The 19,358-nt window shown below is 47.5% G+C and overlaps 1 protein-coding gene across 3 annotated transcripts in view; it reads right to left on the bottom strand.

The window, feature by feature from the left end:
- The window catches only part of MRAS (muscle RAS oncogene homolog), a 54,962-nt gene extending 46,690 nt beyond the window's left edge, over positions 1-8,272 (bottom strand). Inside the window, exon 1 of one of the 3 annotated variants that reach the window (XM_077130239.1) lies at positions 8,155-8,272. The gene's annotated coding sequence lies outside the window, so the exon portion shown is untranslated. Of the gene's footprint in view, positions 1-7,609; positions 7,706-8,154 lie in introns of those variants that run through there. The other 2 variants (XM_077130237.1, XM_077130238.1) reach the window with 2 other exon arrangements.
- Between the last annotated feature and the right edge of the window lie 11,086 nt (positions 8,273-19,358).

The following is a 19,358-nucleotide window of genomic DNA, read 5'->3' as shown; positions in this document are numbered from 1 at the left end:
TCTTCCATCATCTCCGGTTACTATAAAGCAGGCATTGAAAGAAGGACTTGACAGGCTATGTGGGACTGCCGAGCCCCTTGGAGAATGGTACTCACCCAAAGAGAAAGGGAGTGTGCTCTCTCTTCCCTGAGGCCTCCATTTTCAGAGGAATTAAAATATCAAGGGGGGGGGGGCAGGCCACGGTGGTTCAGCAGGCAAGAACGCTTGCCTGGAATGCCAGAGGACCGGGGTTCGCTTCCCTGTGCCTGCCCATGTATAAAAAAATACATATATATCACGGGGGAATTGGTGCATTAGCTAAAATGGGGGGCAGGGGGGCAGTATCTGGAAATTCTAAAAGATAAAAATATAAAAGATCCTAACCTGAATTAAAATTAATTTTGCTTTAGAATTTAATGTATAATGCTTTGGGGGCCATGAACTTGTCCCAAACCATACGCCCCCCAAAAAAGCGGAGCTCTTAAAAGGGTTCGGTGGGTCTCCCCAGCTCCACCATACCTCTGACATCCCCCACAACCCCACATGCCAACGGCTAGTCTTATTTTTAATCGGGGCCCTTGGTATTCCAGGGTCAGCTAACACATAGTATGTGTAGCAGGCTCTTTTTAAAACCAAACCCTTTTTTTTTAAGTGTGCCTATAAACATGACATGTATGTGTATTCCTATATAATTAAGCAGGAATTGGTTTTAAATTATGTCTGTACCAGTGGCGCAGTTTCAGTACGTTTCCAGTGTGGGACAAGCCCTAGCCAAACAGGTCCCTGCTGAGGCTCTGGGTGCCTGGCCCTTGCCGGCTTCTGCAGCACCCATCAGAGCAAAGAAACAGAAAACTCTGAGGCTCATTTCTGCCGCTTAATGAAAAGAGGACTTGGGGACCCCCTAAGGTCCTTGCCTTCTGTGCAACTAGTTCAAGTCTTTGCCTTTAATCATGTTTTAGTGAAAATGGAATATGCCTGGGTAAGGAAGGTCTTTCTAGGTCGGTTTACATTTTTTTCTGCAAGGCTTTAAAAAGCAGAACTCAGCGAAGTGTTCTAACTCAAGCTTGAGCTTTATGCAAATGAGATCACACCTGGCTCCAGCTTAAGCCTTCCAGTGGGTGGAAAGGAGAAGGCTAGAGACAGTGGGTGGAGAAACTGTGTCCTGTTGTCATGGAGAACTTCTCCCCTCTGCATCTGGAAAGCTGGCTCTTCCTGCTTCACAGAAAGGAGTGCCCAGACCAGGCCCCTGGGACATTTATTTATATGAAAGCAAAGAAAATGGAAAGGTGGAACAGGAGAAATTAGAGATTAGAAAAGCACTCACTATGCTGTACTTTAGCCTCTCTTGTATTGCAGGAACACTAGGCTTTAGAATATAAAATGCCATCCTGAAGTATTTATTAAAGATTGTGCAAGATGAACTGTTAACAAATCAGTGTCATCCAATCATACAAACAAAATCATGTTTTCTGAATATACACAACTACCATTTAAATTCAAGTTCAGTCTGGGCAGCTGTGACTAAATTATACTCTGCAGCCTGGCCTGAACCCACAACTGTCAAGGCAGATGTTGCTAAGGGTGGAAAGACTTCTTTGAAAAAGGTTAAATCTGAAAATACCTACTCATCCTACTCCCTGTGGAGTCACAGTCAGCAAAAGGGATCTGCTGTTACCCTAGATGGAGACCCACGCTGCATTTCCACTGCACTAGCTGGGAACACGAAGCCTGAAGACAGATGCAAAACATGAAAACCCTGGAACCAGGCTTAATTACAAAGGATACATTTTAAGTCCTGCTCTAGCCTCAAAAGGATCAAGTGTAATTGACAAAATGGTCCTATCGGTTCATTCTGGGGGGTGGCACATGGTATTTCTTATCGCATCCTTTGTATTTCTCCTTTATCCTTTGCAAAATTAAAAAAATATATCAAGTGCTCAAATGGTTTGGGGGTTCAACATTGACTGTAAGATGAATCCGAGGCAGGGAAAACTGTCTCCACCAGGGCCAGCTCTCTGCCCCTTTGCTGACCAGCTGCTTCTGCCCCTCCCTGGCTTCTGCTGCCTTGTGGTGTGTGGGCTGCTCCCTGCCCTCCCCTCAGGAGGCCTCTGTTCCACTGCAGCAGTTGGGACCCTGTGGGGTGTGGGGTGTGTCCCACGAGCCCAGGATGAGCCATGCCACCTTCGGTCGCTCTGTTCTGGGGGCAGCGTGCTTGTGCCCAGGGCCAGGCAGACCTTGATGGAATCCTGACCCGGCCCCTCTCTGGCTGTGACCGTGGGAGCTCTACCTAACCTCCCTGAGCCTCAGTTTCCACATCAGTAAGAGGCTGTGAGAACAGCACTGTCGTGAGGCTTACAGATGGTGACTACAACGTGCGCAGCACAGAGCCAGCTCACAAGTCTCTGCTGAAAGACAGATGGACGGCAGAGAGGGAGGGAGGGAAGGCGAGGGGAAGGGACAGATACACAGAGAAGCTGTCTTTAAACCATGCCATCCAAGGAGAAGCTGAAAGCAGAGCAGCTCCTCCTGGAGAAAAGCTTCATTTTCAAAAGTTCATGTAGGACAGAACTGGTGGGAACTGTGCAAGGATGACAGAACCCCCACGCGAAGTGGGCTGACGTGACGATCAAAGCGCTCCCTGTCTCCAGAAGGGTCCATCTGAACCCAAAGACCCCCCCACCCCATCCCCAACAGGCTGTCACAGAAGGAGGGACTCACCTGTTGAAATTTCCCAGCTTTTACTTAATGGGTCACTTTCCCATTTTGGCCATAGTTGGTCTAATCTTTACCTTAAAATCACTATACTTTTATTTTTTAATCACCATGCTTTTTATTTTAGAATCTTTCCTTAGCCTTATTCTGAGCAAAATAGCCATGAAAACACAGGTTTGATGTGATATCTACATTTTTAATAATACATATAAATGAATTTTATAATACATATGAACTACGCCAGAATGAAAGGTGCTATGTGACCCTAAAATCATCTTCCTGGCCACTGTGAGAAACCTGCTCAAATGGGTGTGACTCTGAACTAAACACGCTCAAGGGGCCCCTTCTGGTCTGCGATTCTGGTGTCTGAAGGCTGCTGCATACGGACAGAGCCCTTCGTTCTTCTGGCTCTATCTGGTCTCTTCAGTGCATTCCATTTACGTCCCATGACAGCCCTGAGGCTGGGCGGGGCCGTGACAGGTGGAGCCTGGGCCCCCCAGCACGGCACCCACCCAGAACCCTACAGAAGTCGGCAGAGGCCCCAACGGAGGTCAGAGCTCCTGACTCTTCACTCCCATCCTCTCCACTCAGTCCCTGCGCGCTGCACAGACAGATCCATTCCTGGCGCTCTCCACAATCCCATCGGCAGTACAACCCACATGTAAGTCACAATGCTTTATCATCTAGGTGGCTGAAGCCAGGCTCCCCAGGCGGGGGGACACGCCCCTCCAAGACCCAGAAGTCATCTCTGCAACCGTGATGACCCTCACTATCATTTGTCCATTCGGCTAGCAGCAGGCCCCACCTAGTGAGGCCACTAAGAATGTTCAAGAATGATGACAGGCAGTGGCTAAGAGAGTTCAAATAGAGGCGAGAGGCTACTCTGGAGGCTGCTCTTACGCAAGCTTCAGCTAGACACTGCTATTTACCATGGTTTGCCAACCCCCAACCAAAACCATTCCAGCCAATCTTAAAGAACACGTAGGGCTCTATATGAGATTCTACAAAGGTTCCATGCACTAGGATTACTTTCCAGAATCCTAAAACCTCCAGATGGGTTCCCAGGCCAGATAAGTCCTGAAACCCAGAGGGGCCAGCCTCTCCAGAACATCAACTAGTTTCATACCCCTATCCCATATTTTCGACAGTCCCTTCCAACATGCAAAAGTTAGAATGGGCATAGCCCAAATACCCCTAAAGAGTGGGAGAAGGATCAAAGGTAATGGCGAAGTCATACAGAAAAGGTAGGATTTAACAAATGAGTATGATTGTTGAATCATTATATTGATATTTCTTTTAGTCTCCAATGTCTTGGTGCAGCTAGAAGGAAAAACCTAAAACTGTAGAACTATAACCCATACCAAACTCTGAAATCTGTTCTATAACTGATTGTTGTGGTGTGCTATGAAATGTATTGCTTTTTTGTACATATGTTATTTTTCACATTAAAAAATTTTAAAAGAACAACGATAGGAGTATTACCAGGCTAAACACACATTGCGGCTCCAAGATCCCTACAAGGAGGGAAGCCTGTAGGGATCGTAAAAGGTCCTGCTCAGTGAGGGGGCAGGCGGGAGGGGCAGGCCAAAGAGGGCTGGGGTTGGAGTCCCTAGGAACAGGTGGCACCAACCTCCGCCCACAGCAGGACTTCTACCTGGAGGACAAGAGAGGGGAAACTGCGGCCTGCACAGTAGGTGCTAAGGAGGGCCACACGGCCTTCTCTGCCCTTATGCCATCTCTGCTGGCGGACGCATGGCTTCCTCAGGACAGAACCGCTGGCTGACTGCAGACTTCAACTCACAGCTGAGAAACGCAACTGTGCCACTCTGTTTTCACCCTTGACACCCACTATTGCCAAAATGCAGATGGGAGCCCTCTCAGGCTGCCCTGGAACGGCACGGCAGTTGGCTGGGAGGGGAGGGCCACAGAGGTTCTCAGTGACGTTAGTGAAATGGTGAGGCCGAGGACTAGGGGTTCTTGACCTGGGATCCAGAGCTTGTTTTCAGAGATCCCCAAATCCCTGAGCTGTATGCCCAACTTTGTACATCCAAGTAATTTTTTCTGTGCTTCTTCTTGGCACATCAGAGAGCCATGAACCACGAAGATACAAACCACTGCTCTGGCCTCCAGCCCCCAGTCTTCCTGGCTGCTTACCCTAAGCAAGGACTTGCTGAAGGGGCACTAATATTTCATCCTTGCATACAAAGACGTCGTAAGAGGTGAAGGCATCTTTGGGAGAGCTCAGCTCTGCCAACCCACTGTGATTTGAGTTTCGTAACTTGCAGCCAAAAGCATCCCCACTGCTGCAGCACCGTAGGGCCCAAGGGGACCCTCTGAGATTATCAGGGTTGTGAGAGCCTCATAGTCCACCAACTAAATTCCTCTTAAGCCTGAATTCTCTGCTCAGCCCCTAAATGATGAATTCTCTGCTCAGCCCCTAAATGAAGGGGACTTGCTGCAAGTCCCAGGAGCCCACATGGCTCCTCCATTCTTCCCATCCTCAGGCAAAGGTAACTGTACCTCTCAGCTGCATCCGGAGGGTTTGGAACTCAACACACATACTGTGGACACAAGACCGTTCCCCACAAGTCTTGCACAGAACATGCGGCCACTTAATCCGCACAACTGCAGTTCCTACAAACTACACTTCGCTCATGTCCATATACGTTTTTAGCCACTTGCGGGGAGGCACACTCTATTTGGGGGCATTTCATTGAACAGATTACACTGATTATGCAAGATGTAAAATAAAAAACGGAGGCGACATTTCCCTAAAAACTCATTCGATCCCACAGGCTGGCTGGCCTATGATTCTGACTGATGGTAGAAACTAGCCGTTCAATTCATTAATGCCCTGCAGTCCCAGGTGATCAATGGACAGAGCCCAGGAGCAACTGATTTGTCCCTTTAAAAGCATCTCAGATCAACTGAGACCTGTGGTTAGAAGTTATAAATCATAGTTATACCTATCATGAAAATGCCTTGTGTAGGTAAAAACAGGAGAAATGGAAAATACAAACCACTTTATGCAGGAGCAAAGCTGGCAACCCTGGAAGACTGCCACTTGCATCACCAGGGTCAGCAGAGGTCCTCAACAGCTCCTGGGCTCCTTCCCCGCCCCTCCTCCCCTTCCCAGAAGGAATGTCCGAGGCCACTGCCCGGAGGGAACAGAGCCCCACGGCACCCTGCTTACTCAGCAATCCCTCTACCTCCTCTCTACCCCCCCCCCCCCCCATCCCAGAGAGGCGGGCAGACCCTGCAGCCTTGAAAATCCCAGAGTGTGAATATCTCCCATGCAGCCCGCCCTGACAGGGAAAGGACAAACTACACCATAAACCACAGACAGAAAAACTAACTGGTTGCTGGGCAGTGAGAACAGACCCGAGGGTAAAAACCATAGCCAGAAACGTTTCCAGCCCCCTTCAGCTCAGCCATGCAATTTACAGGAAATTAGGAGGTTTACAAAAAGTTAGCCAGCTCAAGTTTCTTCCCTGAGAAGAGAAGCAGGAGAAACTCTCAGAACTGTCTCCATGCAAGTGCTTTGTTCTCTGTGAAGCCCCTGACACGTGTCACTTATTGATACCAACAGCTCACCAGCCCACACTTCAAGACTAGTGGGTGTCAACAGACTGAAGACATGACACAGGCTATTCAAGACTTCAAACCCAGGTCACAAGAGGGCCCAGAATGGTCTCATGGCCAAAAACGTGGACTTTTGATATGATCTTAGGTAAACTGTTTACCCTTTAAATCTCCACTTTCCCCATCTGTATATAGGGATAAGAAAACAGTTCTGGACAGGTCTTGTCAATTGACAAGCCAAATCCACATCAAGTGCCTGGTCCTTGTACGTCCTGACAGCTGCTGTCACTCAAGTGGCGCTTTGGAGCCTTAAGTCAGACCCCCCCACACCCCACTTCTTGCTCCTGCTCATAGGAAAATCACATACTTGAGGCAAACCCATGGAGGCCTTTGTCTGTCACCCTTTCTAGTTCCCACCAAGATGTCAGATCCCGAGGAGCAAGAATCTCGCCAGCCCAGGGGATTCCACACCAGCAGGAGCCCAAACCCAGCGCTCTTCCATCATGGCCCAGGTGAGCTAGGGGAGTCTGCCCACCCCCCAGGCTCCCCTAGCTCCAGGCCTGCACACACCTCAGCCCCAGCCAGAATCTATTTGGATGTCCAGCTAGACAGGACACCTGCTAGGCACCACCTCGTCCAGGAAGCCTACCCTGATGACCCATTCTGCAACCGGGAACCCTCAGTGCTCCCTCCTCCGGGGTCCCCTGTCCCAGCACTGTCCACTCTAGGTTGTCGCTCAGTTCGCCCCCGCTGTGGGGTGAGGTGGGGCAAGAACTGGCACGGTCTTGGGACAGGGTGGGCACCCTGGGCGCGTCCCAGTCAATGAATGAGCCGGGGCCCTGGTAGCTTCAGGTCCCTAAGCCCCAAAGTGAAGGGTTGTCTACGAAGCAGCCTGCTTTTTCTGATACGGGCGAATCTGACAACTGTCCTGGCCGATCCCTGCCCTCGTTCACGCCATTTTAAACGGGGGTGTGGATGAGGAGCCCACCCCCACCCAGTCTCGCCGCCCACCTCCCCGCCGGGTCCAAGCCAGGGCAGCCGGGTAGACAAGGAGCCCCAGGGTAGTCACCACGAAAGGATCTCTCTGGGTCCGCTCGCTCCTGGGATCGGGGTCGCTGCCGGGTTCCTCGCAGCACATCGTTACGCGGGAGCCGGCGGTGGGGGCAAAGGGCCACGCACCGCCGGACCCAGGGCGCAGCGCGCACGGACAGCCGGACAGCGCGGCCCGGCCACGGGAGCGACCACACCTCACGCCCGGGAACAAAGCAGCCGCCGGGGCGCGGCGGGGGCCGCGGGGCCGGGACCCCTCCCCTCAGAGGCTGCCCAGACCACTCACCGCGCGCTCCAGCCCCAGCTCGGCTCCCGCCCTCAGGCCGCCTCGCCCAGGCCAGCGCCCCTCAGGAGGCAGCGCCGCGCCCGCCGGGCCCCGCGGCGGCCGGACTGAAGACGGCGGACCCACGGCCCGCCGGCCGCTCCGTCCCGTCCCCGCCCCGGCGACTCCTTAAAGGGACCGCGCACCCCGCGCGCGCCGGGCCGAGTGGCGCGCGGAGCACTCCTCACCCGGCCGCAGCGCCGACTAAAAATAGCGCGGCGCTCCCGGCGCGGGGGAAGCCGGGCCCGAAGCCACCGCCCCGCCGTCCTGCGCGCTCCCCAGTCCCCGGAACGTGCGTCCGGAGAAGCCCCGGCCACCCGCACCAAGTCTCCCGGGCCGAGCAGAGCGCGCGGGCCCCACCGCGGCCCGAGGCCGGACCCAGCGCCGTCGCCTCCCCCGCGGCCGCGCGCATTTAGCGGGGTCCGGCGGGGCGCGCGGCCGAGCAGGCTTTAAGGTGGACCCCGAATGGCAATTCTCTCCGGCCTCCTTAAAAGCCGCCGCGCTCCAACCTTTAAATCTCCGCTCGGGCCAGGTCCGTGTCGGAGCGACCAAGGCAGGCCTCGCAACTCCCAGGCAATCCCCGGCTGCCACCTTAGCGGCGCTCCTTGGAATCCCGAGACGTCTTTCTTCCTAGGTCCTGCCCCCAGCGGTGCTCCACCAGGCCCTCTTGCCCAGAAGCCCCGTTTTGCTTCTGGAACCAAAGTTCCTTGGGATGCGGCAGGAACTAGGGTTTCATTTCATTTCATTTCAATTTCAATTATTTCATTTTCTTCAGTCCCTCAACTCCTCTCATTTGGCGTTGTTTCCATTTTTTTTTCTTTTTAATTCTTGAGATATGTCACCCTTTATATTTTTTGGAGGGGTGTGTGTGTGGTCGCGGAATCGAACCCGGGTCTCCCGCATGGACGGCGAGCCTTCTACCAGTGAACCACCCTTTTAAAATGTACAGTTTAGTGGTTTTTAGTATATTCACAAAATTGCTCAACCATCACCACTGTCGAATTCCAGAGCCTTTTCATCACCACAAAAAGAAACCCCATACCCTACCCCTTAGCAGTCATCTCACATTCCCTTCTCCCTCAGGCCCTACTTCTATGAAGTTGCCTGTTTTGGACAATTCACATAAATGGGATCATACAATATGTTATCTTTTGTGTCTGGCTTCTTTTGCTTAGCATAATGTTTTCAGGTTCATCCGTGCTGTAGCATGTATCTGTACTTCATTCCTTTTTTTTTTTTTTTGTATGCTGTATGATGGGGCCACATCTCATTTTTCCATGTGAGTACCTGTTATTGCAGCTCTAGTTTGTTGAATTTTTTATTTGTTTCGTTTGCTTGTTGTTTGGGAAGTGCATGGACCGGGAATGGAACCCGGGTCTCCCACATGGCAGGTGAGAATTCTACCACTGAACTACCCTTGTACCCTATGCGCCATTCCTTTTTATGACCAACTAATATTCCATTATTTTCTTTCTTCATCTACTGATGGACATTGCGGTTGTTTCCACTTTTTGCCTGATATGAATAATGCTGTGAACATCCTGGGCAAGGTTTTGTGTGTAGGTGTTTTCCAGTTTCTTGTGCTTATGCCTAGGAGTGGGATTGCTGGGTCATATGAAAACTCTATGTTTAACTTTTTGAGGAGCTGCCAAACAACTCTCCAAAGCAGCTGCAACATTTTACACCCCCACCAGCAATGCATGAGGGTTCTGGCCTCTCCACATCCTTGACAAACACTTGTTGTCTGTCTGTTTTATTATCACTATCCTAGTGGGGTTGAAGTGGTATTAAATTATGGTTTTGATCATTAGCATCATTTTTTGTTCTTTTTATGGGTGGATCATGGAGATGACTTAGAACCAGCTTTCCACATGCAAGAAACCCTCCCCTCTCACACTTTGAGGTCTTCTCCCTCCACCCCAACCCTAAGGGGACCTCACCACCCAGTCCTCTAAGCCATGGTGAGTTTCCAACCTGATGCAGGCCCCAATTGGCATCCCAGCCACCTAGGTGACCATTTGGGGCAGGCCATCATGCCCATCCTGTACCCCCAATCCCACCTATTGCTCTGAAGGCCCAGTGGACCCCAAGAGTCTCCATGGGCTTGGTTTGTTCCTGACAGCTGGGGGCTTTAAAGAACAGGGTCATGCCTGCCTATGCCAAAAAAAAAAGAACAGGGTCACTGAGAAGAAAGGTTAAGTCCAGGTTTGCTCGTTCATTCATTGTATAAACACTGTCAGAGCAACTACTGTGTGCCAGGAGCTGTGGCTGAGACCACCTCTGAACATACTCTCAGTGCTGACCAGGGGCTAAGTGCTATGGAAAAGTATGTGGACTGAGGGAACTCAGAAGGAGGGCACTAACCTGATGCTGGGAGGGACGTTCAAGGCATGTTTTCAGGAAGAGGAGATGACTGAGCTTGGGTCTTGAAGGATAAAAGCAATTAGCCAGGCCAAGAAAGGAAAGAGAAAACTGTAAATGCAGAGGCATGATTGAGCTGATCTGCATGGCTGCTCAGGTGTGTTGAGGGCACGATAGAAGGTGAGAGTCCTGACCAAGAACTCAAGCACATCTCAGGCCCAAGTTTCAGGCCCTGAGGTCCTAAGCCAGCCGTGGGGCCAGGGGGCAGCTCCTGGAATACGGCAAAGTCAGAGCTGCTGGGCTGACTGCGGGTGGGGCCTCCTGGCTCGGTAACAGAAGCAGACCTGCTTCACCCGCTGAAATGGGTCTCATGCTTGCTTCTGTTGCCCAGAGGCTCACCGAGTCTCATTCCTCAGAGCAGACTCGAGCTGGTGCCTGGGGACTTCAGGGTCAGGAGTCAGCCAGGCCATTGCAGCACAGCCTTCCTCCAGAACTCCCTGTCCCAGTATGTAGTCCCTGGGGGTAAAAGCAGCTCTGAGTTACCAAACGCACAGGGTGTGCCAGACACTGGGTTTGTGGGATGGGCCTGCATACTTCCGACACCCCGTGGAGGTCTCACAGCCTTCTTAGCCATGTGGAGACTGCGAGCCTGCACAGCTGGTAGCCTGAGTGTCAGCGTTTCTGAGCACAAAGCCTATACTCTTTCCCCTATACCAGGTGGCCTGGAAGGGCAGGTGGGTTGTGTGCTCAGCACTGGGAAGAGGGGAAAGGTGAAGAGAAGGGGAGGAGACCAGCACTCTCTGCAGTCACAGTGTCTTCAGGCCTCCAGCTGGAATCAGATCTTTTTGCTGACCCTGAAGCACCACCCATGGGCAGGCAGACGAGCCCTGCCCCACTGCCAAGCCTGTTCATCCCCTCAGCTGACCTCTCTTCTGTGCCAAGTTCAAAGCCTTTCTCCTCATGGGCTGCCCATTGTATTGCACCCAGAACTGCATGGCCTGCCCTTGGGTTTTCATGGGCTTTACCACCCAGATTCAGTCGCTTCCCATCTTTAGCACTCTTTGCTACCCTCTCTGCACCCTTTTCCCCACGTTAGGATGCTTGGCCTCCCAAGGTGTGCTTCTCCAATGGTTCATCATCCCCCACATGGGCTCCCTCTTGCCCTCTGGGGCTAGAAAATCAGCTTGAACCAATCCCCTCCCTATGCACGACCAAACATCTTCAAAGAGTTGTCCATATTCAACCAATATGTTTGTTTCTGATAATTCATTTCTCTTCCCTTTGGCCCTTCCTCCATTTTAAACTGAAGCTCAGTGGCTTTTAAACACTCATAGAAAGAAACAGATCTAATATTGCAAACCAGAAACACACACACAAAATGACAGCACACATAAGTGAAATAAGAGTTTCAAGAAACAATACTTTTACTATGTATGATGCACTCTGATCTATTTTAGTTTATTTCATTTATAAATGTTAGCAAGATCTACTAAACTGATTTCATGGCCCACTGATGGGTGGTGATCTTCGGTTTGAAAAACACTGACCCATAGTTTGATACTCAGAGGAAAGAAAAGTCGGCTCTAAGAGTTTGAGACATCAAGTGCTGGAGAGGATGCGGAGAAAGAGGCACACTTATCCACTGTTGGTGGGAATGTCAAATGGTGCAACCACTGTGGAAGGCAGTTTGGCGGTTCCTCAAAAAGATGAATATAGAATTGCCATATGACCCAGCAATACCATTGCTAGGTATCTACTCAAAGGACTTAAGGGCAAAGACACAGACGGACATTTGCACACCAATGTTTATAGCAGCGTTATTTACAATTGCAAAGAGATGGAAACAGCCAAAATGTCCATCAACAGAAGAATGGCTAAACAAACTGTGGTATATACGTACGATGGAATATTATGCAGCTTTAAGACAAGATAAACTTATGAAACATGTAATAACATGGATGGACCTAGAGAACATTATGCTGAGTGAGTCCAGCCAAAAACTAAAGGACAAATACTGTGTGGTCCCACTGATGTGAACGGACATTCGAGAATAAACTTGAAATATGTCATTGGTAACAGAGTCCAGCAGGAGTTAGAAACAGGGTAAGACAATGGGTAATTGAAGCTGAAGGGATACAGACTGTGCAACAGGACTAGATACAAAAACTCAAAAATGGACAGCACAATAATACCTAATTGTAAATTAATCATGTTAAAACACTGAATGAAGCTGCATCTGAGCTATAGGGTTTTTTTTTTTTGTTTGTTTGTTTGTTTGTTTTACTATTATTACTACTTTTATTTCTTTTCTCTGTATTAACATTTTATATCTTTTTCTGTTGTGTTGCTAGTTCCTCTAAACCGATGCAAATGTACTAAGAAACGATGATCATGCATCTATGTGATGATGTTAAGAATTACTGAGTGCATATGTAGAATGGTATGATTTCTAAATGTTATGTTAATTTCTTTTTTTTTCTTTCCGTTAATAAAAAAAAAAGAAAAAAAAAAGAGTTTGAGACATATGCTAGTGACAATAGTTTGAAAAGAGTTAAGTTTCAAAAGCCTAAACAATGCCTGCTTCTAGGTAGAATAGAGTAGGCCGTGGAAGGGCAAAGCACCTTCTACGAGAGGTTCTCCAGCTTGTCCTGCCTCCCTACCCCACTGCTTGGGGACATTTGCCAGTTTGGGTCACTGGCTAATGATCAAGCTTTGCCCAAAAAGAGGGCCTCTAATGGAGAACAGAGAAACCAGAAAAGCTTTTAGTGGCCACATGGTACTAGAATGACAAATTGGTACATAGGAGGCCTTAACACGTAGTTTTCTCCAGAGGACGTTTACGGAGTTCTGGGCTTTGGAATTCATCTAAAGAGTGGACTGAAATCTTCCACAAGTTTTGCAGTGCCTAGAAAACAAAGGCTCACAAAAGAGGAAGGGGCTGCTTCAGACACAAAGCCATTTCCCCCTTCATGACATTTTCCAGTTTTTGGAGCTGCGTGGGATAGTCTGGAGAGCTGGACTGGGAACCTCTGAAGGGCAGAGGTGGATCTCCTCAGTCTTCCATGGCTGAGAAGACAGCGGCTGAGAGGCTCTCAGTCCAAAGTCCAGGAGAGCCATGTGCCAGGAATAGGGGGTTTAACCAGAAATAGATTGACTCTTACAAAACCTGAAACCCAGCCCCAACCAGCTCAGTTCTTCCTTGGAAGGAGCTGATCAATTCCTAACCCTCAGGTGCCTAACCAAGGAGAGAGGGGACCCTCTCTGTGGCAAATTGCATCATCTGGAGTCTCTATGCCTCTTGTATGTCTGCATATTACAAAATAACTAGACATGTGAACAGACATGAAAATATATTCAATAAGCAAGGGAAAAAGGCAATAGAAGCGGAGGCACAGGTCATTCAGGTGTTGGATATCCTTGCTGGACAAGGACTTTATAGGAACTGTATAGGGAGGCCTGTGTAGGAATTGGAACTCTCATACACTTCCAGTGGAAGGGTAAATAGTATATGCACATATCAGTCAGTGGTCCACTCAGTGAACAGAAGAGACAGAAACAGTATGGTAATTTGGACAGGAACACTTTAATTTGCATACTAAGGGGGGAAAGAGAACTGTAAAGAATGCAGTTATATAGAGGGATCCAAGATGGCGTCTTAGTAAGGTACATGCGTCTTAGTTCCTCCGACTCCAAATCAACTAATAGGTGAACAGAAACAGTACAAAACAACTCCCGGGGCTACAGCAGGGAATGGACACACAGCGTAACCAAGTCTGGGCTGGCTAGTCTGACTGCGAAACTCAGCTGCGGTGAGTGAGATCCCCGAGCGGCGGGCGATTTCCCGAGCAGCCGCAGCTGCGGCGGTCCGAGCTAATCCCTCCCTCCTTCCGGGGCTGACTGAGAGACTCGGAGAGACAAGCTTCCCAGCCAAGGCGGCCGGCGCCACACTTTTGCGGGCGGCTTCGAGTCCGCGACTACAAGTCTCGGACCAGAGGGCTATCCAAAGTCTGGGCTGGCAAGTCTGATTCCGAGTCTTGGCTGCGGCGAGACCCCCGAGCGGCCGCAGCTGCGGCGGTCCGAGCTAATCCCTCCCTCCTTCCGGGGCTGGCTGAGAGACTCGGAGAGACAAGCTTCCCAGCCAAGGCGGCCGGCGCCACACTTTTGCGGGCGGCTTCGAGTCCGCGACTACAAGTCTCGGATCAGAGGGCTATCCAAAGTCTGGGCTGGCAAGTCTGATTCCGAGTCTTGGCTGCAGCGAGACCCCCGAGCGGCCGCAGCTGCGGCGGTCCGAGCTAATCCCTCCCTCTTCCCGGGCCGGCTGAGAGTATCGGAGAAGTAAGTTCCCCAAGCCGAGGCAGGCGGCGCCCTTCTTTTGCGGGCGGCTTCGAGTCTCGGCTTTAAGTCCGTGGCTACGAGTCCCGGATCAGAGGGCTATCCAAAGTCTGGGCTGGCTAGACTGACTGCGAGACTCGGCTGCAGTGAGACCCCCGAGCGGCGTGCGATCTCCCGATCAGCGGCAGCTGCGGTGGTCCGAGCTACTCCCTCCCCCCTTTCCCGGCCGGCTGAGAGTATTGGAGAAGCAAGTTTCCCAAGCCGAGGCAGGTGGCACCCCTCTTTTGCGGGCGGCTCCGAGTCTCTGCTTCGAGTCCGCGGATACGAGTCTCAGATAGGAGGGCTATCCAAGCCGCGGAAGCCCCCCCCCACGGGAGGCTTCCTGGTCCGGTGGGGAATCCCCCAGGCCCGCTGCGGCCCGCAACCAGCCACAGGGTCCCCTCAAGCCGCGGCAGCTGACGCCCCCACCACGCGCGGCCCCTGAACCAACGGAGAGATTTTGGATCCGAAAGCCCCAGGCCACGGAGATCGGTGACTGGGGGAGACCCATTCCAAACACTTGAGACAAACGTGTGCCACGTGCGCCACGTACTGGGCAAGATAAGAAAAACAGATCCCAGAGATTTCACAGAAAAATCTTACAACCTTGCTGGGTCCAACACCCAGAGAAATCTGAATAAATGCCCAGACGCCAGCAGCAGAAGATAACTGTCCACGCTCAAAAGATTGAGAATATGGCCCAGTCAAAGGAACAAACCAATAGCTCAAATGAGACACAAGAGCTGAGACAACTAATCCTGAATATACGAACAGAAATGGAAAACCTCTTCAAAAATGAAATCGATAAATTGAGGGAGGACATGAAGAGGACATGGGCTGAACATAAAGAAGAAATAGAAAAACTGAAAAAACAAATCGCAGAACTTATGGAAGTGAAGGATAAAGTAGCAAACATAGAAAAAATAATGGATAGTTACAATGATAGATTTAAAGAGACAGAAGATAGAATTAGTGATTTAGAGGATGGAACATCTGAATTCCAAAAAGAAACAGAAACTATAGGGAAAAGGATGGAGAAATTTGAACAGGGTATCAGGGAACTCAAGGACAATATGAACCGCACAAATATACGTGTTGTGGGTGTCCCAGAAGGAGAAGAGAAGGGAAAAGGAGGAGAAAAACTAATGGAAGAAATTTTCACTGAAAATTTCCCAACTCTTATGAAAGACCTAAAATTACAGATCCAAGAAGTGCAGCGCACCCCAAAGAGATTAGACCCAAATAGGCGTTCTCCAAGACACTTACTAGTTAGAATGTCAGAGGTCAATGAGAAAGAGAGGATCTTGAAAGCAGCAAGAGAAAAACAATCCATCACATACAAGGGAAACCCAATAAGACTATGTGTAGATTTCTCAGCAGAAACCATGGAAGCTAGAAGACAGTGGGATGATATATTTAAAATGCTAAAAGAGAAAAACTGCCAACCAAGACTCCTATATCCAGCAAAATTATCCTTCAAAAATGAGGGAGAAATTAAAACATTCTCAGACAAAAAGTCACTGAAAGAATTCATGACCAAGAGACCAGCTCTGCAAGAAATACTAAAGGGAGCATTAGAGTCAGATACAAAAAGACAGAAGAGAGAGATATGGAAAAGAGTGTAGAAAGAAGGAAAATCAGATATGATATATATAATACAAAAGGCAAAATGTTAGAGGAAAATATTATCCAAACAGTAATAACACTAAATGTCAATGGACTGAATTCCCCAATCAAAAGACATAGATTGGCAGAATGGATTAAAAAACAGGATCCTTCTATATGCTGTCTACAGGAAACACATCTTAGACCCAAAGATAAACATAGGTTGAAAGTGAAAGGTTGGGAAAAGATATTTCATGCAAATAACAACCAGAAAAGAGCAGGAGTGGCTATACTAATATCCAACAAATTAGACTTCAAATGTAAAGCAGTTAAAAGAGACAAAGAAGGACACTATATACTAATAAAAGGAACAATTAAACAAGAAGACATAACATAATCATAAATATTTATGATAAACATAATCATAAATATTTACGCACCGAACCAGAATGCCCCAAAATACGTGAGGAATACACTGCAAACACTGAAAAGGGAAATAGACTCATATACTATAATAGTTGGAGACTTCAACTCACCACTCTCATCAAGGGACAGAACATCTAGACAGAAGATCAACAAAGAAATAGAGAATCTGAATATTACTATAAATGAACTAGACTTAATAGACATTTATAGGACATTACATCCCACAACAGCAGGATACACCTTTTTCTCAAGTGCTCATGGATCATTCTCAAAAATAGACCATATGCTGGGTCACAAAGCAAGTCTTAGCAAATTTAAAAAGATTGAAATCTTACCCAACACTTTCTCGGACCATAAAGGAATGATGTTGGAAATCAATAATAGGCAGAGTGCCATAAAATTCACAAATACGTGGAGGCTCAACAACACACTCCTAAACAACGAGTGGGTCAAAGAAGAAATTGCTAGAGAAATTAGCAAATACCTCGAGGCGAATGAAAATGAAAACACAACATATCAAAACTTATGGGACGCAGCAAAGGCAGTGCTAAGAGGGAAATTTATTGCTCTAAATGCCTATATCAGAAAAGAAGAAAAGGCAAAAATTCAGGAATTAACTATCCATTTGGAAGAACTGGAGAAAGAACAGCAAGCTAACCCCAAAGCAAGCAAAAGGAAAGAAATAACAAAGATTAGAGCACAAATAAATGAAATTGAAAACATGAAAACAATAGAGAAAATCAATAAGGCCAGAAGTTGGTTCTATGAGAAAATCAATAAGATTGATGGGCCCTTAGCAAGATTGACAAAAAGAAGAAGAGAGAGGATGCAAATAAATAAGATCAGAAATGGAAGAGGAGACATAACTACTGACCTCACAGAAACAAAGGAGGTAATAACAGGATACTATGAACAACTTTACGCTAATAAATACAACAATTTAGAGGAAATGGACGGGTTCCTGGAAAGACATGAACAACCAACTTTGACTCAAGAAGAGATAGATGATCTCAACAAACCAATCACAAGTAAAGAAATCGAAGCAGTCATTCAAAAGCTTCCTAAAAAGAAAAGTCCAGGACCAGACGGCTTCACATGTGAATTCTATCAAACATTCCAGAAAGAATTAGTACCAACTCTCCTCAAACTCTTCAAAAAAATCGAAGTGGAGGGAAAACTACCTAACTCATTCTATGAAGCCAACATTACCCTCATACCAAAACCAGGCAAAGATATTACAAGAAAAGAAAACTACAGGCCGATCTCTCTAATGAATATTGATGCAAAAATCTTCAATAAAATTCTAGCAAATCGTATCCAACAACACATTAAAAGAATTATTCATCATGACCAAGTAGGATTCATCCCAGGTATGCAAGGATGGTTCAACATAAGAAAATCAATTAATGTAATACACCATATCAACAAATTAAAGCAGAAAAATCACATGATCATCTCAATTGATGCAGAGAAGGCATTTGACAAGATTCAACATCCTTTCCTGTTGAAAACACTTCAAAGGATAGGAATACAAGGGAACTTCCTTAAAATGATAGAGGGAATATATGAAAAACCCACAGCTAATATCATCCTTAATGGGGAAAAATTGAAAACGTTCCCCCTAAGATCAGGAACAAGACAAGGATGTCCACTATCACCACTATTATTCAACATTGTGTTGGAGGTTCTAGCCAGAGCAATTAGACAAGAAAAAGAAATACAAGGCATCAAAATTGGAAAGGAAGAAGTAAAACTATCACTGTTTGCAGACGATATGATACTATACGTCGAAAACCCGGAAAAATCCACAACAAAACTACTAGAGCTAATAAATGAGTACAGCAAAGTAGCAGGTTACAAGATCAACATTCAAAAATCTGTAGCATTTCTATACACTAGCAATGAACAAGCGGAGGGGGAAATCAAGAAACGAATCCCATTTACAATTGCAACTAAAAGAATAAAATACCCAGGAATAAATTTAACTAAAGAGACAAAAGACCTATACAAAGAAAACTACAAAAAACTGCTAAAAGAAATCACAGAAGACCTAAACAGATGGAAGGGCATACCGTGTTCATGGATTGGAAGACTAAATATAGTTAAGATGTCAATCCTACCTAAATTGATTTACAGATTCAATGCAATACCAATCAAAATCCCAACAACTTATTTTTCAGAAATAGAAAAACCAATAAGCAAATTTATCTGGAAGGGCAGGGTGCCCCGAATTGCTAAAAACATCTTGAGGAAAAAAAACGAAGCAGGAGGTCTTGCGCTGCCAGACTTTAAGGCATATTATGAAGCCACAGTGGTCAAAACAGCATGGTATTGGCATAAAGATAGATATATCGACCAATGGAATCGAATAGAGTGCTCAGATATAGACCCTCTCATCTATGGTCATTTGATCTTTGATAAGGGAGTCAAGCCAACTCACCTGGGACAGAACAGTCTCTTCAATAAATGGTGCCTAGAGAACTGGATATCCATATGAAAAAGAATGAAAGAAGACCCATATCTCACACCCTATACAAAAGTTAACTCAAAATGGATCAAAGATCTAAACATTAGGTCTAAGACCATAGAACAGTTAGAGGAAAATGTAGGGAGATATCTTATGAATCTTACAATTGGAGGCGGTTTTATGGACCTTACACCTAAAGCAAGAGCACTGAAGAAGGAAATAAATAAATGGGAACTCCTCAAAATTAAACGCTTTTGTGCATCAAAGAACTTCATCAAGAAAGTAGAAAGACAGCCTACACAATGGGAATCAATATTTGGAAACGACATATCAGATAAAGGTCTAGTATCCAGAATTTATAATGAGATTGTTCAACTCAACAACAAAAAGATAGCCAACCCAATTACAAAATGGGAAAAAGACTTGAATAGACACCTCTCAGAGGAGGAAATACAAATGGCCAAAAGACACATGAAGAGATGC

Source organism: Tamandua tetradactyla, chromosome 15 (assembly GCF_023851605.1).
Source record: "Tamandua tetradactyla isolate mTamTet1 chromosome 15, mTamTet1.pri, whole genome shotgun sequence".
In the NCBI taxonomy this organism is placed as follows: domain Eukaryota; kingdom Metazoa; phylum Chordata; class Mammalia; order Pilosa; family Myrmecophagidae; genus Tamandua; species Tamandua tetradactyla.
The sequence above is the reverse complement of the archived record's forward strand: the minus strand, read 5'-3'. Positions and strand labels throughout refer to the sequence as shown.